This window comes from Lepidochelys kempii, chromosome 9, assembly GCF_965140265.1.
Source record: "Lepidochelys kempii isolate rLepKem1 chromosome 9, rLepKem1.hap2, whole genome shotgun sequence".
NCBI lineage: Eukaryota > Metazoa > Chordata > Testudines > Cheloniidae > Lepidochelys > Lepidochelys kempii.
In genome coordinates this window covers 30,045,224-30,072,330 of record NC_133264.1, presented here as the reverse complement: position 1 = coordinate 30,072,330, position 27,107 = coordinate 30,045,224, and the positions used below count along the sequence as shown (strand labels likewise).

At 43.3% G+C, this 27,107-nt stretch overlaps 1 protein-coding gene and 1 long non-coding RNA gene across 4 annotated transcripts in view; one reads left to right on the top strand and one right to left on the bottom strand.

Annotated features, from left to right (window-relative positions):
* The window catches only part of LOC140917284 (phospholipid scramblase 1-like), a 55,688-nt gene extending 49,563 nt beyond the window's left edge, over positions 1-6,125 (bottom strand). Inside the window, exon 1 of one of the 3 annotated variants that reach the window (XM_073359740.1) lies at positions 6,076-6,125. The gene's annotated coding sequence lies outside the window, so the exon portion shown is untranslated. Of the gene's footprint in view, positions 1-5,753; positions 6,045-6,075 lie in introns of those variants that run through there. The other 2 variants (XM_073359741.1, XM_073359739.1) reach the window with 2 other exon arrangements.
* A 106-nt stretch (positions 6,126-6,231) lies between these two features.
* Positions 6,232-26,555, top strand: LOC140917287 (uncharacterized). Its single transcript, XR_012160782.1, has 3 exons — positions 6,232-6,389; positions 21,229-21,427; positions 25,409-26,555. It is a non-coding gene; the product is annotated as an uncharacterized lncRNA (long non-coding RNA).
* Positions 26,556-27,107: the final 552 nt, after the last annotated feature.

Sequence of the window (27,107 nt, the reverse complement as noted above, 5' to 3'; positions counted from 1 at the left end):
ATATCATCCCCTCCATAAATTTATCAAGCTCAGTCTTGAAACAAATAAGGCTTTTTGCCCCCACTGCTTCCCTTGGAAGGCTGTTCCAGAACTTTACTCCTGTGATGGTTAGAAACCTTCGTCTAATTTCAAGCCTAAACTTGTTGATGGCCAGTTTACATCCACTGGTTCTTGTGTCCACATTGGTGCTTAACTTAAATAACTCCTCTCCCTCTCTGGTATTTATCCCTCAGATGAATTTGTAGACAGCAATCACATCTCCCCATAGCCTTCTTTTGGTTAGGCTAAACAAGCCACACTCTGAGTCTCCTCTCATAAGGTAGGTTTTCCATTCCTCAGATCTTCCTAGTAGCCCTTTTCTGCCCCTGTTCCAGTTTGAATTCATCTTTCTTAAACTGTATACAGTATTCCAGATGAGGTCTCTCCAGTGCCTTGTATAATGGTACTAACCCTTCCTAGTCTCTACTGGAAATACCTCACCTGATTCATCCCAGGACTGCATTAGCCTTTTTCACGACCACATCACATTGGTGGCTCATAGTCATCCTGTGATCAACCAATACACCCAAAGTCTTTTTCGTTCTCTGTCACTTCTAACAGATAAGTCCCCATCTTATAGCAAAAAATCTTGTGATTAGTTCCTAAGTCAGTGTCCTTGCACTATTAAATTTCATCCCATTTCTATTACTCCAGTTTTCAAGGTCATCCAGATAATCTTCTATGATATTCCAGTCCTCCTCTGTATTGGCAATACCTCCCAACTTTGTGTGACCTGCAAATTTTATTAACACACTCCCACTTTTTGCGTCAAGATCATTAATAAAAATCTTAAATAAGATAGGTCCCAAGACCGGTCCCTAAGGAACTCCACTAGTAATTTCCCTTCAGTCTGACAGTTGACCTTTCCATATGACCCACTACAGTCTCCCCTTTAACTTATCTATCTTTCAATTCTCATATTAGTCCCAATCTTCTCAAATTTAACTAATAATTTCTCATTGGAACTGTGTCAAATGCCTTACTGAAATCCAGATAGATCAGATCTACTGCATTTCTTTTGACTAAAAAAATCAGTTATCTTCTCAAAGAAGGAAATCGGTTGGTCTGACATGATCTACCTTTGTAAAGCCATACTATATTTTACCCCAATTTCTGTTTACCTCTCTGTCCTTACTTACTTTTTCTTTCAAAATTTGTTCCAAGATTTTTCACACAATTGAGGTCAAACTAACAGGCCTGTAGTTTGCCAAATCACTTTTTTTCCTCTCTTAAAAATAGGTACTATATCAGCAATTTTCCATTCTTAGGGTACAACCCCCGAGTTTACAGATTCATTAAAAATCCTTGCTATTGGTTTGCAATTTCATGTGCCAGTTCCTTTAATATTCTTGAATGGAGATTATCAGGCCTCCCCTTTTACTGCCATTAAGTTGGTTGAGTTTGATTTCCACCTTGGATATGTTTCAGAGTAACAGCCGTATTAGTCTGTATCCGCAAAAAGAAAAGGAGGACTTGTGTCACCTTAGAGACTAACAAATTTATTTGAGCATAAGCTTTCGTGAGCTACAGCTCACTTCATCAAATGCATTCAGTGGAAAATCCACTGAATGCATCCGTTGAAGTGAGCTGTAGCTCACGAAAGCTTATGCTCAAATAAATTTGTTAGTCTCTAAGGTGACACAAGTCCTCCTTCACCTTGGATATGGTAATCTCTGCTTCCATATTATCATTTCCATTAGCCACCCTCCCACTATACCTAAGCTCCTCATTGTCCTGATTGAAAACTGAGGCAAAGTATTTGTTTAGGTGTTGGGCCATGCCTAGATTATCTTTAATCTTGACCCCATCCTCAGTGTGTAGCAGTCCCACTTCTTCTTTTCTTGTTTTCTTTTAATGAATAGGACTATAAAACCCTTTACTATTGGTTTTAATCTCCTTTTCAAGGTCCAACTCTGCTTGGCTTTTGGCAGTTCTCATTTTTTCCCCCTACACTTTCTGACCTACAAGAGGTAGCTTTCCTTGCTGATCTACCGCATCTTCCATTCCTTGTAGACTTTCTGCTTTCTCTTAATAATATGTTTGACATGCTTGCTCATCCATCTTGGTCGGCAGCCTTTCCCTACAATTTTTCCCCCCTTGCTTAGGATGCAGGCTTTGGACAATTTCTTCAACTTTAACTTGAAGTTGATTCCAAGCCTCCTCCACATTCAGATTCTTGAGTTTTTCAGTCCAGTCCACTTCCTTAACTAATTCCCTTAATTTTTAAAGTTTGCCCTTTTGAAATCAAGGACCTAGTTGCAGGTCTATTTTTGTTTATCTTTCCATTTATTTTAAACTAAATTAGCTCATAATCACTCAGACCAAGGTTTTCTCCTACAACCACTTCTTCTATGAGGTCCTCACTACTCACCAATACCAAATCTAACAATGGCAACACCTCTTGTTCGTTCAGCAACTAGTTGGTGAAGAAATCTGGAAGCAATCTCATCCAGGAAAATCTGGGCCCTACTGTTATTAGCAGAACTTGTCCTCCAGTCTAAATCTGGAAAGTTAAAGTCTCCCATAATCACACAATTCCCAGTAGTATTTATTTCATTAAAAACATTAAAGAGGTCTTCATGCATATCCAAATCAGATTCTGGGGTCTATAAGGTACACCAAGCACTATCCTAGGGGAAACTCTGGCAGCTTTCTTCCCCGAAGTGATTTTGACCCAGACAGACTCTGTTTTATCCATTCCATCACTTCTAATTCCTTTACAGTCTACCTCATCATTAATATACAATGCTATTCCACTACCTTTATCTTTATTTCTGCTTTTCCTGAACAGCACATGCCCTTCAATCTCATACTCCAGTCATGACTGCTATTCCACCATGTTCCTGTTATCCCTATAATTAGGGCCCTACCAAATTCACAGTCCATTTTGGTCAATTTCACAGTCATAGGATTTTAAAAATTGTAAATGTCATGATTTCAGCTATTTAAATCTGAAATTTCACAGTGTTGTAATTGTAGGGGTCCCGACCGAACATGGAGTTGTGGGAGGCGGTTGCAAGGTTATTGTAGCAGGGGTTGCGGTACTGCTACCCTTACTTCTGCACTGCTGCTGCTGGTGGCCCTGCCTTCAGAGCAGGGCAGCTGGAGCGTGGTGTCAGCTGGCTGGGATCCCAACTCTGAAGGCAGAGCTGCTGCGAGCAACAGCACAGAAAGATGGCATGGTACAGCATTGCCACCCTTACTTCTGCACTGCTGCTGGCGGGGCACTGCCTTCAGAGCTGGGCACCTGGCCAACAACCGCCGCTCTCCAGCCCCCCCCCGGCTCTGAAGGTAGCGCAAAAGTAAGGGTGGCAATACTGTGACCCCCCCCCTAAAATAACCTTGTTAATAAGGCCCAACAAAGAAAGTAACAGAACGCCACTAGCTGTCGCCTTCAGCCCCCAACTAAAACCTCTCCAGCGCTTCATCAAGGATCTACAACCTATTCTGAAGGACGATCCCTCACTCTCACAGATCTTGGGAGACAGGCAAGTCCTTGCTTACAGACAACCCCCCAACCTGAAGCAAACACTCACCAGCAACCACACACCACTAACCCAGGAACCTATCCTTGCAACAAAGCCCGTTGCCAACTGTGTCCACATATCTATTCAAGGGACACCATCATAGGACTTAATCACATCAGCCACACTATCAGAGGCTCATTCACTTGCACATCTACCAATGGGATATATGCCAGCATGTGCCAGCAATGTCCCTCTGCCATGTACATTGGCCAAACCAGACAGTCTCTACGCAAAAGAATAAATGGACACAAATCAGACGTCAAGAATTATAACATTCAAAAACCAGTCGGAGAACACTTCAGCCTCCCTGGACGCTCAATTACAGACCTAAAAGTCGCAATTCTTCAAAAAAACCTTCAAAAACAGACTCCAATGAGAAACTGCAGAACTGGAATTAATTTGCAAACTGGACACCATTAAATTAGACTTGAATAAAGACTGGGAGTGGATAAGTCTTTACACAAACTAAAAACTATTTCCCTGTGCTAATTTCCCCCCTACTGTTACTCACATCTTCTTGTCAACAGTATGAAATGGGCCATCCTGATTATGACTACAAATGTTTTTTTTCTCCTGCTGTTACTAGCCCACCTTAATCGATTATTCTCGTTTGAGTTGGTATGGCAACCCACATTTTTTCATATTCTCTGTATATATATATCTTCCTACTGTATTTTCCACTGCATGCATCTGATGAAGTGGGCTTTAGCCCACGAAAGCTTACGCTCAAATAAATTTGTTAGTCTCAGAGATGCCACAAGTACTCATCGATCTTTTTGCTGATACAGACTAACACGGCTACCACTCTGAAACCTATCTTTCAGATAAGCATCCTGAAGACCTCAAGAGGGGGAGACTCCACTGCTTTCCTTGGTAGTTTGTTCCAACAGTTAATTTCTCTCAATGTTAAAAATATGTGCCTCATTTTTAATTTGAAGTTTTTGTTGTTAACATCCAGAGATTGCTTCCATTTATGCCTTTCTTTACTAAATGAAAGAGCCCTGTAGTACCTGCTATTTTCCCTAGTTAAGGTACTTATTATGACTCACCTCTCAGTCTTCTTTCTGGCAAAGCAAACAGATCAAGCCTAAAGTCACATCCTCACATTCTAAACCAGTCACATTGAAATAAGGTGGTATTGGGCTGTTAGAAATACAATCCTGTCCCGATAGTGCCTATCACCACCAGATAAAGATGGTAAGAGAAAACTTAGTTTGATGGCATCCTGTCTGGCAAGAAATCATTTATCATTGGTTGGTTGTGAAACCCTCATTTCTGTACTGTTTTCTCTTTACGGCCTCAACTTTCTATTGTAAATCTGTCTGGTTCTCTAATTGTTTCTGTCTGCTGTATAATGAATTTTGCTAGGTGCAAGTTAATTAAGGTAGTGGGATATAACTGGTTAGCGAATTATGTTACAATATGTTAGGACTGGTTAGTTACATTTCATTAAAACGACTGGTTAAGGTATAGCTGAGACTATTGCTACATAAACTGGGGTCAAACAGGAAGTGGGGGGAAGGGAAGTTGGAATCATGTTTGCTAAGGGGACACTAGGTAAATGCTCTGCTGCGTCAGAGCTGGGAAGGGGGACACTGGGGAACAGACTATCAGAATATAGAGATAAGCCCGATTGGTTTGAAGGGCTTCAGAATACACTTGCTTGGAAACTAACCCCAATAAACATGGCATTGTCTGCGCTTCGGACTTCTGGTCTCTTGCTGCTTATTGTCTGTGTGACAAGAACCAGGGAAGTGGGACCTGATGATCACTTTAGATAAGCTATTACCAGCAGGACAGTGGGGTGGGAGGAGGTATTGTTTCATATTCTCTGTGTATATATAAAGCCTGCTGCAGTTTCCACGATATGCATCTGACGAAGTGAGCTGTAGCTCACTAAAGCTTATGCTCTAATAAATTGGTTAGTCTCTAAGGTGCCACAAGTACTCCTTCTCTTTTTGCGAATACAGACTAACAGGGCTGTTACTCTGAAACCCTCTAACAGTGTGTATGGAAGAAAAGGAGTCCCACAAGCATCTAGTCACTAACTAGACTCCTTCGAGAAAAACTCTGTTACTGAAGGAGGGGGTTTGTGGCAATGCATCGCTCTCTCTTTCTCTCCAGGGTTCCATTTTGCTCAGAGAAGCAGTACCCATCCACTCAGAGGGGGGAAGCAGACATACAGACCTCAGTCTACAGACAAGCCGGGTCCGGAAGCTGGATCTACAGAGACGACAAGGGTCGCTGGCGCCGTCACCCGCATCCCTTTCAGGCGCAGAAGAAACGAAAGTGAAAGCTGTCGATTGCTGGGGAGGGGGCAAGCCGCGCCATCGCCATCACCCGCATGGGGCACCGGCCCCCTGCAGCCGCCCCTGGGGCGAGCAGGACCCCGCCCCGAGCACCATGGGGGGCAGCTCCCCCCATTTGCCCCGGAGGGCGGGAAAATCCCCTCTGGCAACGCCGGGGGCGGGGCGGGGCAGGGCAGTCGGCTCCCCTGTCACCCCCTCACCTTCGGGTCCGGGTCCGGGTCCGTGGAGCAGCGCAGCGCGGGCACCCCGCTGTCCGTCTCCCTTCTGGCTCCACCGCCCCGCGACGGGCTGGTCTGAGAGGAAGCGGAGAGCGGCCGCTGAGACCCGCCCCCTCCTGCGCCTAGTGGGCAGGGGACGGGAGAGGGGCCGGTGAAGCGGAGAGGGAAACGTGGGGCAGGGCTCTGCCCCGAGAGAGATGAGGGAATGGGGGGGGGGGGGGTCTATGCGCCGGGGACACCTGCCGAGCATGCCTAATTATTATAAAGCAGCCAGCTCCACTGCAGCTGCCCCAGAGGTATGCAAATATATGTTAATACGTGCATTTGTGGCCTGTGTGACCTCGGACCTTGAAGGCCCAGTATAAGCCAGTCTCCTTGGATTGCCTGCCCCTGGCCTCCCACCCGTCTTGACCCCCAAGAGCCTGCCCCACAGGACAGCCAGTGTGGGCTCCTCAGTCCTACCCCCTTCCGAACCATTTGCCCAGGCCTCAAATTGTAAGCCCTTGGGGGAAAGACTCTCTCCCTCTCTCATTCTACCGCTTTTTGTTTGTACAACACCTAACACCCTGGGATTGCAGTCCTGATTATGATCTTTAAAAGAGCCAGTGAATCCAGGAAGTCCTCTAGAGATTTTGTTATTGCTATGAATTTGGGGTGGCATGTGCTCGCATACTATGGTGATGGACAGCAACACAAACTCTAAAAAAGGTACTGTAATATATTGGATAATTACAGGTTTCAGAGTGACAGCTGTGTTAGTCTGTATTTGCAAAAAGAAAAGAAGTACTTGTGGCACCTTAGAGACTAACCAATTTATTTGAGCATGAGCTTTCGTGAGCTACAGCTCACTTCATCTGTTTAAGCAACAAGTTGGTAACTGTTCTCATTGCTAGAAAGGCTTCAGAGAAAGCACCTAAAATACTGTCAATGACTTTCTTCACGGGTCACTTCCATTAGTAGTGCAAGTACACAATGCTTGTACAGAGGAGGAGGAAGGTGATATGATTTTGCAAGGACTATGGAAACCATTGAGATTTACTATATCTCTAGAAAAATATTGCTTTTGAGAGATTTTTGTTATTTGTAATAAAAGGGCAAATATATGTGACTGGAAATGCTCAAAGATGTGAATTTGGGTCATTTTGACTCATTAATGAACAGACAGAAAAGCATATGGAATAATAAAATTAACAGATTGAGACACTGACTGCTGCAGAGAGCATGAGTTAACCTTAATCTGAACCATATACATTGGTAGAGGCAGTAAAATACAGCCAGGGGCTCCAGGTGATCCAGCAAGCAGCAATTCCATGAGGCATCATTTCAGAAGGGGAAAAGTACAGCTGAAGGAAATAGCAATCGTAATCAAAACAGAAGTAAAAAGCTTTCTGAAAGTCAGATTCCTATTTGATGGATGGATGGATGGTGGTGAACGTGAGCCATGAAATATCAAATACAAAGAGACAAAAATCATTTTTCAGAGGTATATTGTACAGTTACAAAGTCCAACCTAATCTTGGAGAACAGCAAGGTTTTGAACAGATCTCCTTGTAGATACACTCACTGTACAGCAAACTTCTTCACCTTGAAAAATACAGCTAAAGATAAATGGCAGATGTAGCCATTAAACAGGATATTGATGCACAATGGAGTGTTAGTCCAGGAAAAAAATATATAAAAAAAGCTCCACCTTTTTTAAACTATAACTTCTGATATCATATAATATTTACTAGGTCGTAAATCGGCCTTCTTTGGGAGAAGGCTCAAGCATTTTTATGAGCTGGCACCTCAGATTGAGACTGCTCAGGATTCTGAAAACATCTGATTCTCATTGGGCATAATTAAAAGCATAGCAGAGGTGTCAGCACAGTTATTCTCGTAAAAGTGTTGCATAATCTTATTTGCAGAGTGATGCTGTAGTTGGAATACGATACAATTTGTAAGAACAAGTTCTTACAAACTGTTGTCATCTCTAAGTATTGCTTAATTTAGTAATTTCTAACATGACTGTTTTACAGAGTGGCTTTTTTGATATGAGAAACATTTCATATTGATGTCAAACCGCTATAGTTAAGGATGAGAAGGTCTTTCATTTCCAGAGCACTTTTTTGAGTGACTTATCTAAAAACAATTATTTGTTTATATTATAAATGTTTCATGAACCTTCTTTTATACTTGGCTAATGTACTGTGGCAGCATACATATCAACAGTGGTATCTATAGCAGTAAAAGCACAGGTCTTTCCTTGTCACAGGGCAGCTCCGTTGTAACCCAGTGAACCACGCTGCCTAGTCAGGTGGTATCACAATCACAACCACACACCAGGCTATTTATCTTTCACCAAGGTGTGTATTGATTCTTCTCTTATGCACTAATACTGTGCAATGCAGGTTTACAGCAAGGGTAGGCTTCCCCACAGCTCTCTCTCCTCAGCACAGGCTCACCCTCTGAGCTGCCCTTGCTTCCTTGTTTCCTCCCCTGATATTCTCCCAATTATCTCATTAGCCCAGGGATTGTCACCCCATGCTCACAATCCCCCAACAGAAAGTGTATAATTGCCCTCAGCTGAGCCAGCAGTCTTCCCCAGGCTGCAGCAATATCAGTGATCAGGGTGCTGCTGATAGCACCCTGTCAGACTCTTGCTTGAGCTAAACAAGGTAAAAATATATTGTGGGGAGAGACAAGGGACAGACCCCTTTTCTCTCTACCCCTTGAGGTATCTTTTTTTGTCCCTCCCCTTCCACTGCAATCAAATTGTCTAGATTTTAATAGCCATTTGGTAGAAAGAGCTGTTATTGCCAAATGGAAAGACTTGTCTACTGAGCTTCAGTTTATCACTTTCCCCATTTTCTTTCTTTCTATGATGTTTAAAATTAATGCAACAGCAGGTGGCTTGAATAATTTGTTAATTGTGCTGTATAAATAAACCTTTGATCTTCCACTTTGAGTAGAGGAAGAAGTATGGCACGTTTTAAATGCTAACAAAGCAGAAGGCTAGCCTTGACAAGCTTAGTGTCTTTGCACCAAAGTCAGAATCTCACACAGTAAAATGAGGATCTAAAGGTTTTCTTTCTCAGACCCTATATTAATAAAAAGAGGAAGAGATTTTGTTGTTGAATGGTTCATGTCCTTTCCAGGTTACATATATATATTTCTATGAAGGGCTGAATTGCAATCAAGGGATAGGAGAGAATGTCCTGTGTGGAATATATCCATGAGCCAGAAGCAAAGCAGCAGCGTGCGTATGGGATTTTGTCATTTCAGCAATATAGAGTGGGGGAAATAATCTAAAACATTCCTTCTAGCTAGGAGAGGGAAGGGGAGAAAAGCTAAAAATAGACAAACCTCTTACAAACAGTATTGTGTAGTCAGGTTTTCCTTGTTTAAACAGTAGACATCTGCGATTTTACTGGCATGTGATGGATGAGAAGGGCAAACAAGTGTAAATATATTTTCTGAAGATATAGTCTATTGACCTGGCATTTAGATTAGAAAACTATATAGTGCAGATGGAGAGGAGAGGGTTAGGAGGAGAAGCAGGATGGTCATTACTACTCATAGTAGCTCTAAGGAAAAAAAAAACCCACCCCCAACACTAAAATACTTGAAGTAGTTTGTGAATTTCACTAATGCACCTGACTAATGGAGGAAGGAACATGCAAAGAAATCTCACTATCAGCAAACCAAAGACAATCATCAGGAAAGTGAACCTGATAATGCTGGCTTCCAGAAAGGCTATCTGGGTGTCCACAACCTCTCTTTTGATTTTATGAAATCATTTATTGCAAAAATTTAGGCATATAGGTATATCCCTTTTTATGCTGCAATGCCTCCACCCCTTAGTAAAATAAACAACACTTCTGTTTGAAACAAATGAAATATTCTGGATGTTAGAAACTCATGACATTTGCAGTTAAGAAACCCAACCTTAACTTTGCCCCTTTCCATCTCTACATATAAGTTGAAGACCACATCAGCTGCCTCGAAGGAAAGAAAGAAAGAAAGTTGTTAGTTTTGAGTTCAATGCACTGTGCTGCAACTCAGAAGACCTGGATTCTATTCTGGTCTTTGCCACAGACTTCCTGTAGACACTGGGAAGTAATTCCAAATCTCATTCAAACTGGTCAGAAGGCAGTGAATTACTCTGTACTGCTTGTGCAACATGCAGGACCCAAATTGAGTAGGCAGAGAAATGGAAGATGCACTGGTTGAATTGGAGTCCCTCAGTTTGTGTCATAAGACATGAGGAGTGCACTGAGGAGGCTGCCAAGTAGAGCTTATTTAATCCTGGATCTCAATAGGTGACAGAATTTGTAACATCTATGGTTTTGGTTCTTGGGGGACTGGGTGTTACCAGTGTGAACAGAGTCATATCTGAGGCCTCAAGAAAGCTCCAGGATTTGCCAGTAAAAACATTGGAATCACTATGAAGCTCACTTTTCAGATTTCACTGATGTTATGAACACCACCAGCATACTCCATGGGGCTCTTGGCAGTTACAGGACCCACCGATGTGCTGCTGACAATACTTAGAACTTTCTGGAAGAGTTCAGGTTTTAAAAGACTCCATATAATTCAGAATTTGGAAACCCCTATTGGAACCACTTGGATATACCCTATTCTCACTCTGCACTGCACAGTGTATCCTGAACATTTGATTCTAAGGACAGAGGGAGGCTTTGAATGCAGATAGGCAAATGGTGGAATAGAATTTTTGTTGAAAAGTATTCTGTGTAAGATCAGGGCACTGCCATTTTGCTAATCATTGTACATATCCAAAAGAAACTGTCTAAATCTAAATTTGGACAATCTAAATAGACAAGACAAAGGATGAAAAAATAATTATTCCTTTTATTATTATTATTAGAGAAACTGAGGAACAGAGACGTGATCATACTGGAAATCTGTGTCATCACCAAGATCTCCTGAGTCACAGTCAAGTGCACAAGACTAATTTCCATTTTTCAGTAAAAGTGTCCGGTCTTTGTCACTATGATAATCACAAATCTTGGGAGACAGGCTGTTAGCCGACGGCCAAGGATGTTTGGTGAGGTGCCAGCTATGCCCGTTTATACCATCCGTGACTTTAACCGCTAGGACGCACTGTCCCTTCGCGGCAGGCAGCCCGGGCTAGGCTGACGGATGCCCCAAGGTCCTAACCACCCGTGACTTTAACTGCTAGAGCTCAGAGCTCCTTCGCAGCGGGCAGTCAATACTGACTGACAGGTGCCCCAATGGCAGCACTAAGAGCCTCTCCACACCCGTGACTTTAACTGCTAGAGCTCAGAGTTCCTTCGCAGCGGGCAGCCAGGATTGACTGACAGGTGCCCCAAGAGTTTGCCCCGTGGAGGCGGCACAACTCAACGCTAGGCTCTTAGTACTCTCACCTAATGGCCAGGCTTTAGAGCCAAAACGGCTGAGGTTCTTTAATTGTGTTGGCTGCTTTACAGTAAACCAGAGAAAACAAGTCAGGCTTATGCATAAATGGTTACCAAAATTTATTAAGCTAGATTCTAATCATGTGGTTACAAAATTGCTAGTGCCTACTTATTTAAATGTAGAGATGTTACACACACAAACAAGTTACAAAACTGAAGCCACAATCCCAAAGAAAGAAAACAAAATATAGAGCTCTATTTCAAAATATGTGTACACTAAAGATAGGAGATCAGGTGTGGGTGCTTCTTACCCTCCTTGCATCTCTCGATTCCAGCGGTGCCAAGCCAGGATCGGTCACTCAATTCCGCGGAAAGACGAATAAGGGACAAGGCGTAGGGACCCTCTTAGCTGCAGAAGCCTTGGGAGGCTGTCACTTATCTGACCAGCAGATAGATAGTGAAAAGCACTCAAAAATCATGGTGCTGTAGGTCCCCTACTTATACCTCTGTACTCCTTTATTCTCTTTCTCCTTTCTTATACCAAATTGAGGCTGGTCTGTCTGGGTGACGCCAGCTTTCGCAAGAGTAGTTTACACTTGCAAAGGAGAGAAACAATAAGTTTCGACTACTGGACATTTCTTTTATCAGGGTAAATATTTTCCCACCTAGGATGTTGGTGTGTGTGCATCACGCTATTTAGTTGGGGCTAAGAGCCATGTCTGTCACAGGGCCTCTGCCTGCTGTGAGCTTAATCCTTGTATCTGCTCCCAGAGGCACATTGTAGCAGCACACCTGTGCTTTCACAGCTTCAAAGGCTGTGCTGGAATATATGTTAAGTGCCCTGTTCCTGCTTCCTCCTGTGTTTCCAGCAATGCTGGTCTGGGGGGGGGGGGGGGGGGGGGCTGGCTGTCTGGCTACATTCCACCCCCTGATGCACCACACTACATCCCAGATTGCAAGGTGGCGGTGATGCCAGCACCTCTTGCCCTCCTTGGGGAAATCTAGAAATACCCAACAACCAAATTAGAGGATGAGGGTTCGCGGAATTGGGTAGGATCCCTTTTTAGCTCTAGGTATCTGATTTGTGTGGAGGACAGAGCAGTTTGAATCAAACGCTTCATAATACATAAAGTTACACAAAAAACAATTACAATAATTAAAATGGTTAAAACAGTATTCACAACCGAATGTAAAAACGGGGAGAGGGAGAATCCCAAGTGTTGAGCTAACCATTGCATCCATGAGGTTTGTCCATTCTCAGCCACTGCATGTAGTGGTACAAATTCAATTCCCAGTCCATTGGTTGAATCTAGCAAGGTGCACATCCAGCAATTTGTAGCACCAGCAGCTGAGGCGATGGTTTGGATTGCTCCCCGAAGAGGATGTTCTGGTATTGCCAAGGTGACTGGAGCCAACAGAAGGATCATGAGGGCTTGCAGGAACATATCTCTGGTGGGTCGTGTTGTAGCTAAAAAAACTTATTTTAAAACCAAAAGCAAAAATTACACCTGCTATTATAAGTAATGGCAAATATATCAACAGTCCATAGTAGTCTCTAGTGATCAAACAGGTCTGCTGCATGATCCATTTTGCTGACAGGTTAGCTGGCAGGTTGCTCGGAACCATGGGACCATTCCTGCAATAAATCACATGGTCAGCCGGTCTTGGATGCGATCCAAGCCTCTGTAATGGTTATTAGCCTTTTATCAGCATTTAAGGCACTCCATACACCTTTCTCTTTATAGGCGTGCAAAACGCAGGTAAAGGTTCCCAGGGCTGGGTGTTTAATCACAACAGTATCTCCGGGAGCATACTTGGAACTGTGCAGTGGTGTTCTGGCAGGGGAGATAGCTTTCCCTGTAGGGAAGAATCCCCTGCTGATTGGACTTCCTGTAGGAGTCTGTCTGTTGTTTAATCTCTGCACCACTTCGTCCAGTCTGTCTCCCCATGTGCCATCAGTAGGCTTCAAGTGATTCTTTAGCAACCCATTCCAGCACTCGACCATGCCATTAGATTGAGGTCGATATGGAAGGTGGAAGGTCCATTGGACTCCATGGTTAAGGGTCCATTCCCTTACAAGTTTATTCTTAAAATGCGAACCATTATCTGATTGGATTTCTTGAGGCATTGGGACAATTGCTGTTAAGCGGTTTAGTCCCATAACTGTGGACAGCCCTGTTGCCAATCGGGTTGGATATGCAAAACCAATCCCTGAAACAATTTCTACCCCAGTCAAGATGTATTTCCACCTCTGCCTTGTAGTGGGCAGTGGTCCGACATAGTCGACCTGCCAGGTTGCCCATAGTGTTTTTCCATCTCTTAGCCTGGCAAACCTTTGTCCTTCTACTATATGTTTTCTAGTCTCAGCACAAATAGTGCAGGCTTGTACCAGGTCTCTAGCCTGTCTGTGGGTGATAGGCCACCCCCTGATATGTGCTTGCCGCACTAACTCATCACTTCCTGTGTGTCCTAAATTATCATGTAACCATGAATATAAGCGTTCCCATTCTACTTGTGTGGTAAAGAGCTGGGCAGCTGCATCGGCTAAATCGTTTAACTGTGCAGCTGGGGTATTATTCCTCTGATGAGCTGAGACATGTCCTATAGACAGGGGTTGTTGCAGGGCATGCTGATATAACCACTTCCAGTATTCCAGTCCCCAGACTGGTTTACCTCCTATTTCCCAGTGGTTATTTTTCCAGTTAGTGATCCACTGAGTGGCACCTGCCCATACCGCATAGGAGTCCGTATATACTGCGGTGGCTCCTGCTTCACAGGCCAGTTTAATTGCAGCTAATTCTGCAAGTTGTGCTGACCCATCAATTTCAGCAGTTAGGGGTGCTGCAGAGGTGTCTGCAGGCACTGCTGCAGCTTTTCCCTTCCATTTTCCTTTTACCAGCCTGGCACTGCCATCAGTGAACCATACTCCCTCAGGCTTAGAAGGATCAAATGGGGCAGCATCCTTAATGGGAGACTGCTGTGGAGGTAGGCGGTATTCATCAGGCATTCCTACTTTCCATAGGGATTCCTGAATCATAGTGGGGTTTTGTGCAGTGTCTGCACTCCCTACCCTGTGGTGTATGTAAAGTGCCCATCTTTGGATAGTCATCTTTTGTGCTACACCAGGTGGTAACTTTCCCTTCCAATACAGGTTTAATGATTGGAAGAGGAGTGTGAATTGTGATGTCCTTATCCTGAGTTAATTCCTCAGTTTCTCTCAAGGCTGTATAAGCTGCCAGAAGCACCTTCTCATAAGGCGTGTAGTTAGCCTGTGACCCTTGCCATGACTTGGAACCAAACTGAATTGGTCGTCTGGGAGCAGTGTTACTGTCTTGCCAGAGAGCATAAGACATTCCAGTGGCTCCCACAGTTAGGTACAAATGGAATGGGGCTTCAGGATGTATGGGACCCAGGGCCTGATAGGTGTGTATCTCCCCTATCAGTTGCCTGAGGGCTTCCTCATGGGCAGGAGCCCATTCCCAGGCAGCACTTTTCTTTAACAAATTGTACAATGGTCTGGCTATAATGGCAAAGCCAGGTACATGTTTTCTCCAAAATCCCAAGGTTCCCAAAATCTGTCTCAATTGATCTTTACTTTCAGGGGAGGGTGCCTGATTTAGCTCTTGCACAGTGTCATTAGGCACAGACCTCCTACCTCCCATCCATACAGTACCTAAGAATTTTATCTCTTGGGAGGGACCTTGGCATTTCTCAGCTGGTAACTCTAAATTAAGGGCTTCTAGTGCTCCTTTGATTTGATTCATAGCCTCCTGTACCTCTTCTGAGGTTTTCCCACCTATTAAGATGTCATCAATGTATTGCACAGTTTGTACATTGGGTGGCAGGATAAGGTCATCTAGGACCTTTGCCAGTGCCCCATGGCAAATAGTGGGTGAGTGTTTAAACCCTTGTGGCATTCAGGTAAAAGTGTATTGTATACCTTTCCAAGTAAAAGCAAATCTTTCCTGGTCAGCTGGTTGCAAAGGGACCATGAAGAACATGTCCTTTACATCTAATACTGCTAGCCAGGGTTTATCCCAGGTTTGTATGGTGTTTACAATATCTGTTATGCTAGGGACTGCTGCAGTTAATGGTCCAGTGTTACTGTTTAGCTTCCTATAGTCTATAGTGAGTCTCCATTTGCCATTTGGTTTCTTGATGGGCCACACAGGAGAATTAAAGCGAGAGTGGGTACGAAGTAAAATTCCTCGCTGTTCCAAATCTTTGATCAGGTCAGTAACAGGGCTTATGGCCTCAGCTGGGACATTATACTGCTTTATGTTTGTTACTGTTGAGGGCGGGAGAGCAGGCGTGCTGCTAAGTAAGTTTACAGAATAGTGGGGAGGGCTTTCCTCTTCCAGGTGGGTGGCATGAGGAACAGAACTGACTCCAAAAGCCCATCTTTCCCCATTAATCCTTCCCTTCTTTCCTCTTAAAACATCCATGCCCAGTAGGTTGGCATTGCCCAAAATCACCTCATATTTTCGGGGCTGATGGTGGGGTTGCAAGGGGATATCCAGTTTTATCTTAACTAATGGGTAAGTTATGGTACTGCCATTTACTCCTGTATCAAGTACCTGCTTTCCGCCAGTAGGTGGCGAGCCCTGAAAACTTTCTCGCTTAATCATGGACATTTGAGCCCCTGTGTCCATTAAGAAAGGAATAATGTGTTTGTCATTTACAGTTACATGTATCCGGGGGTCTTTTGCTGTTGTTTTCTCCTCTTTGGATTTAAGCTGGTTTATTAGGAGAGGAGATTGACCCCCGCAAGCTAGTTTCCCTGCTCTGGTAACTCTTGTAGTTGCTGCAGCAATGGAGTATACCGGGTGTCTGCAGGTGGGGAAAGAGGAGAGAGCTGCAGAGGTGCACTGGGAGTAGCATTAGTTGTCTCCCAGTCAGCTCTTTTAAAGGTGGTGAATAATTTTAGCCGCTCTGTGGGCAGTCCATTTATCACATCTCTGGGATAACCTAAAGCCAGACATTGTCTCCACAACTTGGCTCTAAGCTCCTTTTCCTCCTGGGTTGGCTCTCGCTTGTTTTTATGTCCTTTAGATGGTGCCCCCTTGTTTCCCTGAAGGGAACACATCTTAGCTTTGCCTGTCAGTGCTCTGATGTCTCCGAATTCTCTAAAGTATGACACCAGAAGGTTTAGCAGTGCCCGAAAGGTACTGTTATGTGCTGCAGCTTCTGATCTAAGGGACAGTGCCATAGCCCTGTGGTTACTCGGAACTCCCTTAAGCAGGGGTCTGAGATCATCTACATCTACCTGACCCTCCCATGGGCTTTCATAGGCTAACTCTTGAGGGTTTTGGCCAAGCATGCTAATGACAGCCACAGTTAATAGAGCTGTTTTTACCTCATCTATGTTGGTCCCGTGCATTACTGTGGGTTCATCTCGATCTGCTGGGTAAATTCCTCTTGCCCATCGACAAGCCAGAGACCAAAGTGTTTTAGGGGTGTTCCCCTCTGAGTGTTCCAGGAATATTCCTGCACCTAAGTTAAGGCGCTCAGTTTCTTGGGCTGTTAGGCGTATATATCCACCCCCAGTGTCCCAGAGGCGGACCAGCCACTCTATTATACCTTCCTCAGGCTTTTTAGCAAAATCTCCCTGGATTGTTTTTAACTCCATGGGAGTATATTGGCGGGTGGTAATTTTGGTAAAGTGTGTTGGAGCTTTACTCCCTTTTCCCTTTTTACCTCCCTTCTTTGTTTTTGAAGAGGTGGATGGATAATAGTCATCCCCTTCTTCATCCAGCTCTGCCCCACTCAAATTTTCCTCATGTTCTTCTGATTTGTGTTGTGTGATAGCTGGTCTTAATTTTACAGAGGGACCTTCCTCCTCAGAGGAGGGGGACTCATTTGCTGAATCCCAAATGTCTCCATCCCATTCCTCAGGGTCTAGCCAGAGAGCAGTCTCAACTTTAGCCCGGTTGATTCTGCGTGTTTTAGTCTCCAGCTTTTCCCTTCGTTCTATCCCTTCTTTCTCAATTAAGGGAAGTAATCTTTTCTGAAGATGTTTCATATCCCTATTCAGTGTTCTTACTCTGGTATCTAAATTCTGGCATTCCTGGCGCAGTGTGTCCCTTTCCTGTTGCAGCCTATTAAATTCTATTGCCAGACTATGATAATCCTTACAGGCAGCTTGCCAAATGTTAGTAAGCAGCCATATACAAGCACCTTTTCCTTTCCCTTTCTTCATCTTGCAGGCAGTTCTCCAGTTACAGAAATGCTGCCAGATCTCTGCTGGTTTTCCCCAATATTTCTCCAGCAGTTCTTTGCTCCACAGGGGATTTCCCCATCCCTCTTGGGTCAAACTTTTCTCTAGCTCAGGGAATTCTGTGGTGTTTATCATGACTGGTTTCATTGTGTTACTGTAGTGCAGCCTATATCACAATCCTGTTCGTGATGCCAATTTCTGTTAGCCGACGGCCAAGGATGTTTGGTGAGGTGCCAGCTATGCCCGTTTATACCATCCGTGACTTTAACCGCTAGGACGCACTGTCCCTTCGCGGCAGGCAGCCCGGGCTAGGCTGACGGATGCCCCAAGGTCCTAACCACCCGTGACTTTAACTGCTAGAGCTCAGAGCTCCTTCGCAGCGGGCAGTCAATACTGACTGACAGGTGCCCCAATGGCAGCACTAAGAGCCTCTCCACACCCGTGACTTTAACTGCTAGAGCTCAGAGCTCCTTCGCAGCGGGCAGCCAGGATTGACTGACAGGTGCCCCAAGAGTTTGCCCCGTGGAGGCGGCACAACTCAACGCTAGGCTCTTAGTACTCTCACCTAATGGCCAGGCTTTAGAGCCAAAACGGCTGAGGTTCTTTAATTGTGTTGGCTGCTTTACAGTAAACCAGAGAAAACAAGTCAGGCTTATGCATAAATGGTTACCAAAATTTATTAAGCTAGATTCTAATCATGTGGTTACAAAATTGCTAGTGCCTACTTATTTAAATGTAGAGATGTTACACACACAAACAAGTTACAAAACTGAAGCCACAATCCCAAAGAAAGAAAACAAAATATAGAGCTCTATTTCAAAATATGTGTACACTAAAGATAGGAGATCAGGTGTGGGTGCTTCTTACCCTCCTTGCATCTCTCGATTCCAGCGGTGCCAAGCCAGGATCGGTCACTCAATTCCGCGGAAAGACGAATAAGGGACAAGGCGTAGGGACCCTCTTAGCTGCAGAAGCCTTGGGAGGCTGTCACTTATCTGACCAGCAGATAGATAGTGAAAAGCACTCAAAAATCATGGTGCTGTAGGTCCCCTACTTATACCTCTGTACTCCTTTATTCTCTTTCTCCTTTCTTATACCAAATTGAGGCTGGTCTGTCTGGGTGACGCCAGCTTTCGCAAGAGTAGTTTACACTTGCAAAGGAGAGAAACAATAAGTTTCGACTACTGGACATTTCTTTTATCAGGGTAAATATTTTCCCACCTAGGATGTTGGTGTGTGTGCATCACGCTATTTAGTTGGGGCTAAGAGCCATGTCTGTCACAGGGCCTCTGCCTGCTGTGAGCTTAATCCTTGTATCTGCTCCCAGAGGCACATTGTAGCAGCACACCTGTGCTTTCACAGCTTCAAAGGCTGTGCTGGAATATATGTTAAGTGCCCTGTTCCTGCTTCCTCCTGTGTTTCCAGCAATGCTGGTCTGGGGGGGGGGGGGGGGCTGGCTGTCTGGCGACACAGGCCAGTCCTTGCCTACAGACAGCCCCGCAACCTGAAGCAAATACTCACCAACAACCACATACCACACAACAGAACCACTAGCCCAGGAACCTATCCTTGCAACAAAGCCCGTTGCCAACTGTGCCCACATATCTATTCAGGGGACACCATCGCAGGGCCTAATAACATCAGCCACACTATCAGAGGCTCGTTCACCTGCACATCCACCAATGTGATATATGCCAGCATGTGCCAGCAATGCCCCTCTGCCATTTACATTGGTCAAACTGGACAGTCTCTTCGTAAAAGAATAAATGGACACAAATCAGATGTCAAGAATTATAACATTCATAAACCAGTCGGAGAACACTTCAATCTCTCTGGTCACGCAACCACCGACATGAAGGTCACTATCTTACAACAAAAAAACTTCAAATCCAGACTCCAGTGAGAAACTGCTGAATTGGAATTCATTTGCAAATTGGATACTATTAATTTAGGCTTAAATAGAGACTGGGAGTGGCTAAGTCATTATGCAAGGTAGCCTATTTCCCCTTGCTTTTTCCTACCCGCCCCCCCCAGACGTTCTGGTTAAACTTGGATTTAAACTTGGAGAGTGGTCAGTTTGGATGAGCTATTACCAGCAGGAGAGTGAGTTTGTGTGTGTTCCCCGCCGGGGGGGGGGGGGGGAAAGCCTGGATTTATGCTGGAAATGGCCCACCTTGATTATCATGCACATTGTAGGGAGAGTGGTCACTTTGGATAAGCTATTACAGCAGGAGAGTGAGTTTGTGTGTGTGGTTTTTTGGAGGGGGGTGAGGGAGTGAGAGAACCTGGATTTGTGCTGGAAATGACCCACCTTGATTATCATACACATTGTGAAGAGAGTGGTCACTTTGGATGGGCTATTACCAGCAGGAGAGTGAGTTTGTGTGGGGGGGATGGAGGGTGAGAAAACCTGGATTTGTGCTGGAAATGGCCCAACTTGATGATCGCTTTAGATAAGCTATTACCAGCAGGACAGTGGGGTGGGAGGGGGTATTGTTTCATGGTCTCTGTGTGTATATAATGTCTACTGCAGTTTCCATGGTATGCATCCGATGAAGTGAGCTGTAGCTCACGAAAGCTCATGCTCAAATAAATTGGTTAGTCTCTAAGGTGCCACAAGTACTCCTTTTCTTTTTGCAAAGACAGACTAACACTGCTGTTACTCTGAAACCTATGAAAATCAAAACACTTATTCATGGTATTTAATCAGTTCTATATTTATAAAACATTTGTATCTCTGGTAACAAGGATTAACTTGGTTTGTTTCATTCACAATGTCAAGTCACTCACCTAGCCTGCAGGCAACAGATCAATTACCTGGTATAAGTATTTTTTAAAATGCTCTTTTGAAAAAAAAAATAGATGAAGCAGAGGTTTAGTTTTGTAGGTCATTTTGTAAAAGCACCTGGATAATAGAAATGTACAGCTTTGAATTCCAAACAACAAAACACAGAAGCCCTTAGTTTTAAACATACACTGATCTTTAATGCTCCTTCTCAACTGCTACTAACCAACTAGCAGCAAAAAGGGGGTTTGAAAATAATCACTTAAATTAGAGAAGTAATCACAGCTGCAAACCTCACCCAACTTCAATCTTTTTTCAAGGTACAGAGTCATTGAATAACGGCAAGGAAAAACAACTAAACAAAGCATCTTTGAATGTTTTTCAGCAACTAAGTTTTTGCACAAAGTTGATTTCAAGTTTTGACTTGAAAAGAGGTGTTGGGAGGGGGGAGAGAGAATGTTACCATTGCCAATCAGAATCTATTTTAAAATGTCAGCACTGCAAATAAACCAGAATAAGCTGCTTATTGGAAGGGAGGGGAGAGGAACAACCCAACATAAATAATAAGGGACATTACAATTTACAGCATTTAGGATTAACACATATTTGGCACCAAGACTTGAAAATGTAGCTTGTGCAAATCCAGTTTTCTGCTAACTGGCTATTGATGTTATAAATAAATATGCAAAGGGTAACCTATTGTACTGGAGTATTTGAATAAAGTGTTTCCTTTTCCTCTTTTTTTATTTTGACAGCATTTTTTGCTTTTTGTTGTCTTCTATCCAATATGTACACAACTTATATCAGAAACAGGAGAGGTTGTGATAAGAATGCAGCTGTTAGCATAACTAGGAAAGACAGGACCATTCTATTATGTTAAGAGATACCAAAGACCTGGATCCCAGGTTTGTCTATAGAAGGACACTGAGGAAAACTAAGACAACTCAACTAAAGGTATGATGTCAATACATGTAAATTAAAGCACATTAATTCTCCCCCAATGTTGTTATTAACAATATCCCTTATTTTCTTTCCCCTTAGCTGTGGAGAGCTGGGGGGAGATAGACTACAGTCTTTTAGATGGTATTAAAGATAGTAATAACTGTCCTTTGTGGGAAAAGAGAAAAAGTTAGTTCAGAGGGGCTAAAGCTGCTATTGTTGCTGCTGTTGTGAAAATCTTATCCCGTTTCCTAGAAAAAAAAGACATACACAAAAGGGCAAAGAAAGAAAAATATAGCTTCTGTCTTTAGTGCTGATTCACACTTGCAAACTTAATGCTGGAAAAACACAGGCACAATACAGAGTCTTATCACCCCAATTAGGGCCAGGTTACCTCCAGCCAGCTCTAATTTATTCCCCTAAATGGGAGCTAGCATGACAGAGGGCTGAATCAGCAACGCTTTGCCTAGCACCCTATCACATAGTGCTTCTTATTTACAATGTTAGCTGAAAGTGAGAACAGGAGTTTGCATGGGACTGTTGTGGCCAATGTTACAAGGTCTTTACGTGCCAGATGTACTAAACATTTGTATGCTCCTTCATGCTTCAACTCCCATTCCAGAGGACATGCTTCCATGCTGAATTTAAATTGGCATTTTGGTATTGTTTAACAGTACTATTAAAACTGTGATTAATTATGACCTTTTTTTAAATCTTGTGATTAATTGTGATTATTTTTTAATTGTTTGACATCCCTACTAATAATATCAAATGTCTTAGCTGTCATGAGGAGTCAGTGCTCAATCTGAGCCCCAAAGTCTTTAGTATGCTTCTTAGATGATGGCTGGTTGTGTTCCTGAGAAAATAATGATTTTCATGTTGCTGAAATTTAATGTAATTGTATTTATAGTATAATTATGTTTGTCTTAGATAAGCATCTTTTATTTTAAATCTAAATAAATAAAATAAAATAAAAAATAGCAGGGCAGTCACCAATAGGAGTACATCACCCTACCAATATTCTTCTTCAGTTGATAAAATATTTTCACTGTCTTCCTTGTTATAGTGTGCAGTTTATGTCTCTCTGCAGCAACTCTGGTAGCCAGGCTGACAAAAAATTAAAAATAAACAGAAGTATAAAAGTACCAGTCTAAGGTCCATTTAATTAGCACCGCTGATATTGCAGATAATTCCTTTGAGTGTGTCAACTATAACTGGAAATGTTTAATATGGTATTGGAAAAAAAGACAGATTAGAGTGTTCCATGAGTACCAGTATGGTTCAATGCAGGCATCAGATATGCTGACGCAACCATTTCCAGTCTCCATGGTGCAAATATGCTTTTTCTATGTACAAAATGACACAAATACAAATGGGAAAATTACTATTTGCCAGCAAAGCCACAATTGCCATCCAATTTTCAAAGGGAAATTGCCCCACATAAATTTTTCTAGCATATCAGATTAAAAAAATGGTGACAGCCCAAATACACGTACTTATCTGTTGATACTAGTAACCATCTATCCCATGTTTGTCAGGAGTCTACTGAAAAGGTGAACATGCAGCCTTAGTCAGAGGGGAAAGAGTTACATTTATGTCCTGACACCTCACTGCATCCTTCTCATCCAGAACTTCCTCCCCACCTGTGTACACATGCGCACACACAGAGAGATAGGGAAAAATACAGGTCTCTATATCCTGATCCAACAGGCCCATCTAGCAATTAGTGAGCTATTTAGGGGGCAAATCTCCAAGGCATGTCCATGCCATCTGCCTCCAGAAAGCCTTCTTTTTGAGCATTTACAGAGGAGCTAGTGATGTGATTCCACAAGGACAACTATCCAGCAAAGATCATCTTCACATGTAGATAGATCCCTTCTATCCAATAGTTATTCTATGGAGAGCACTGAATGTCTGGATAAGGGATTCTAGTCTGCCTTGCCCCCATCTCCACGTCTCTTTGCATATGTGGACAATAGAAGTAGAGGAAGATTTTCAACAGCCCAATGGAAAAGATGAAGTGATAACATTATTTATTTTCTGCTACACCTGGCACGGGGGGATGGGAATGATATTGAAGGATCTGCCCTAGGAAACAGGTCCATTCCTTAGTCCCATTTGTGGATGTTGAAAGACCTGGTAGCTTAATATCCAGCACAACCATTCTGTCTGATGCATGCACAGTTTGAGCCAGGTAGACTCCTGGATACAGTTAGGAGCATTTTGGTATAATACATACACTCTAAAGAGCTGTTTGTAAGCCTGACAATGTCCCATGACCTGGTCTCCCTTACTTCTATCTACAATATCATTGGGGGTATTTGCATTATTTCAATGCTGTTAATTATATTGATTATACAGTATACAGGTATTGGGGGGAAAAACAGCCTTTAACTCTCTACTCTATCCAGCCTTTAACTCTCTGCTCTCAGACTGATGCCTTAGAGGCTTGCGGGTTTGGAGGGGTGTAATAAGGGATGGATCTACAGTTGCACAAGGGGTGGTTTATAAAGGATTGGTTTTATATATTTGATTACATGAGTCAATACTCATTTACCTTATCATGACTAACAATGTCATATTATATAAGCCATCAAGGGTCAGGTGGAAAACAGGATGTTGGTAAACTTCAAAAAGTTAAAGTTCATGTATTTCACAATAGGCTCAGCAGATAAAAATGTGCTGGGTATATTGAGAAAATGTTATAAAGGCAGAAGAACCACCACCGACAGACAGACCTGCAAGAGTTCAGGATTTGAACTCAAAGACTAATACACACCGTGATAATAAGGAAAATATGGTACCAGTTAGGGGCTTCTCACAGTGACGGCTGTGAGCATGTAGGAGATTTGGAAGCTAGGAAGGGAAAAACATTAGGCATGCATAAGCTTTAGCTGATGAATGTGCATTTGTTTCCTTCTCTTTCCACCCATTATCATTATGTATTTCCAAGCATGTGGAGGACTGAAAGCAATACACATCACGCTTAAAGGACTCCTTACTATATACCTTTTTGACTAGGAATCACAGACATGCTTCACCATCTCTTCTTCCAGAGTGAAAGCTGGTTCACCTTTTGAGTTGGTCTCTGTGAAATTCCCTAACTTTACAATAAAACCACAATGGTTGCACTAAAACAAAGCTTATTAAGAATGGAGAGACAGAAACCAAATAAACAATAGGCATAATAGGCCAGATCCTCAGTACCTCAGTGGGTACTTGTGTGTTTGAAAATTGGTCTAGTTATCTTCTAGATCAATGTAATCAATTTACCTCCATAACATAGATGGAAGTTGCCTGGACTACTTCACCTATGAAACTGGTTCCTTCATGCACTTAGCCATAGCCTGAGTTGTCAGATTTCAGGTCAAAATGAAGATGTATTTACTGTGATCTTTTAGCCGTTAACTAGAAATTTTATTTATTACAGAAGAGAAGGGATGATAGGTCAAAACAGCTATTCCCCATAGGAATATTTTTTTGGCCTGCCTAATAGGCAGCTTTATTGTTTATACATTTGTTTATGTTTGAATTACTATCTAATTGTTGTAATGCCTCGGAGCCTTAGTTATGGACCAGGACCCGATTGTGCTTGGCACTGTACAAATGCAGAACAAAAAGATGGTCCCTTCCCCAAGAAGTTTACAATCTAGGGCTACACTAGAAAGTTTTACTAGTAGCATTTCTGCTGACATTTAACAGCTAACAATGCAATTTTGTTATTGCATGTGCACATTTGACTGCCTTTGCTGGTACAGCACGTCCTCACAGCAAGAGGTTGTATTGGTAATGGACATCCTGCATTATGGGTGGGCAGAGCAGGGTATCCCACACCACTGTCCAGTGCACTACCTTCTGGGATATTTTGAAAATGCATTGTGGGATACTAGCACTCCTTTTGGGGAATTTAGAGAGCCTGGGGTCAGTTTTCCACAATTCCCTCTCTTCCATCCCATGATCTTTTCCTTTCACATGTTTTTTTTTAAATTCCCACAGTTCCTGATACTGTTTTTCAATCTCTCTGTCATCTCATCGACAGAAGCATGGATGTGAAGCAGATCAGCAGAGTGCTTGTGTCTGTGTTAGAGACAGGACAGAACTTCTGTATTTGCCATTCTTCACCAACTACAGCACCTGGTCCTGCCACAGTGAAGAAACAGGGGAGGAGAATATGATGCAGACACTGAATGATGGTTGCCAGCTGCTGCAGGCATTCATTGACCAGTTCCCACAGTGTTTCTGGGCCTGTGAAATGAGCACCAAGTGATGGGGGATCTGTGCGTGGAGCTTGCCCTGCCCTCTAGCACTGAAACACCAAAATGAGAGGTGCTTTGAGAGTGGAGAAACAAGTGACAATCACACTGTGGAAGCCTACACTCCCAGATTTCTATTAGTCAGTGGACAATTAGTTTGGTGTTAGATAATCTACAGTGCAGGTGGTCATCATCCAGGAGTGCAAGGCCATTAAGCCTATCCTGCTGCACAAGATTGTGACTCTGGGGCACTGCCAGGAACAAGTTGATGGATTCAATGAAATGGGTTTCCCTCACCAGGGTGGGGTGACGGATGGGATGAATATGGGAAGGTGTATGATGCTTGTATTTTTAGGAACACAGGACTTCTTGAAAAGCTTCATGCTGGGACATTTTTCCTGACTGGTACATTCATGTTAGTGAGAATGCAATGCCAATTATGATTCTTGGGGACTCAGCCTACCCTTTGCTTCTCTGATTCATGAAGCCATACACCAGATATGTAGCAAGGGGAGATTTAACTATCACCTAAGCAGGTGCAGGATGACTGTTGAAGGTGCATTTGGTAGCTTGAAATGATGCTGGAGATATCTCATGACTAGGCTGGATCTCAGTGAGCCAAACATTTCTACTGTTATTTCTGCATGTTGTTTCCCCCTTTGTTTTGCAAATATGCAAAACACATTACTGCCAGGATGGAGGGGGGAAGTGGAAAGTCTGTTTTTTGATTATGAACAAACAAACACAAGAACAGTTATAAAAGGAAGCTAAGGCACTGTACAGCTGTAGGAGATCTTGAGAGCTCACCGTGACAGTATACAATAGTCAATGTACTGCTCTGTGTTCATTTGTGTCACTTCATGATTAAACTGCAGGTGGCTTGGTATGAATGAATTGTTCATGTATTTTATTAATCTAGTGACGTATCATGGACCCAGCCTTCTACTCACCCCACCTTAGGGTGAGACAAGTACAACCCTGTACTCACGGAAGGTCAGTAGTACAGGTCAAAGCACGGATGTCTCATGAGTTTACTCCTTGTGAGGTTATAACGGTCCTCCAGAAAGGAGGGGGAAAACAAAACGAAACAGCAGTCCCTTGAAGGAGGCTGTAGTCTCATTCAATGCCCTTTGTCAAATCAGTAGAAAGGGTTCCAAGGTAATTGATCAGAGTCCTGTCCACCTTCCTCTTTGGGGGTCTCAGACTGGCTGTGGTCAGGCAACCAGTCCCTGTCCTGAACAACATTCCTCCACCAGAAATGAGATCTATTCCCCACTCAGGGTTGCTGCTAACTGAACTGGGCTTCTCCTGTTTAAGGCCCTTTCTCCAGGCCTGATATGTCTTGCAGTTGTGGCAGGGTGGAACTGCTTGAGCCCAGAGCAGCTCCTTAACCCTTACATGTTCAGGGCAGGGTTTGTATACCCCGTCATAGGACGTCACAT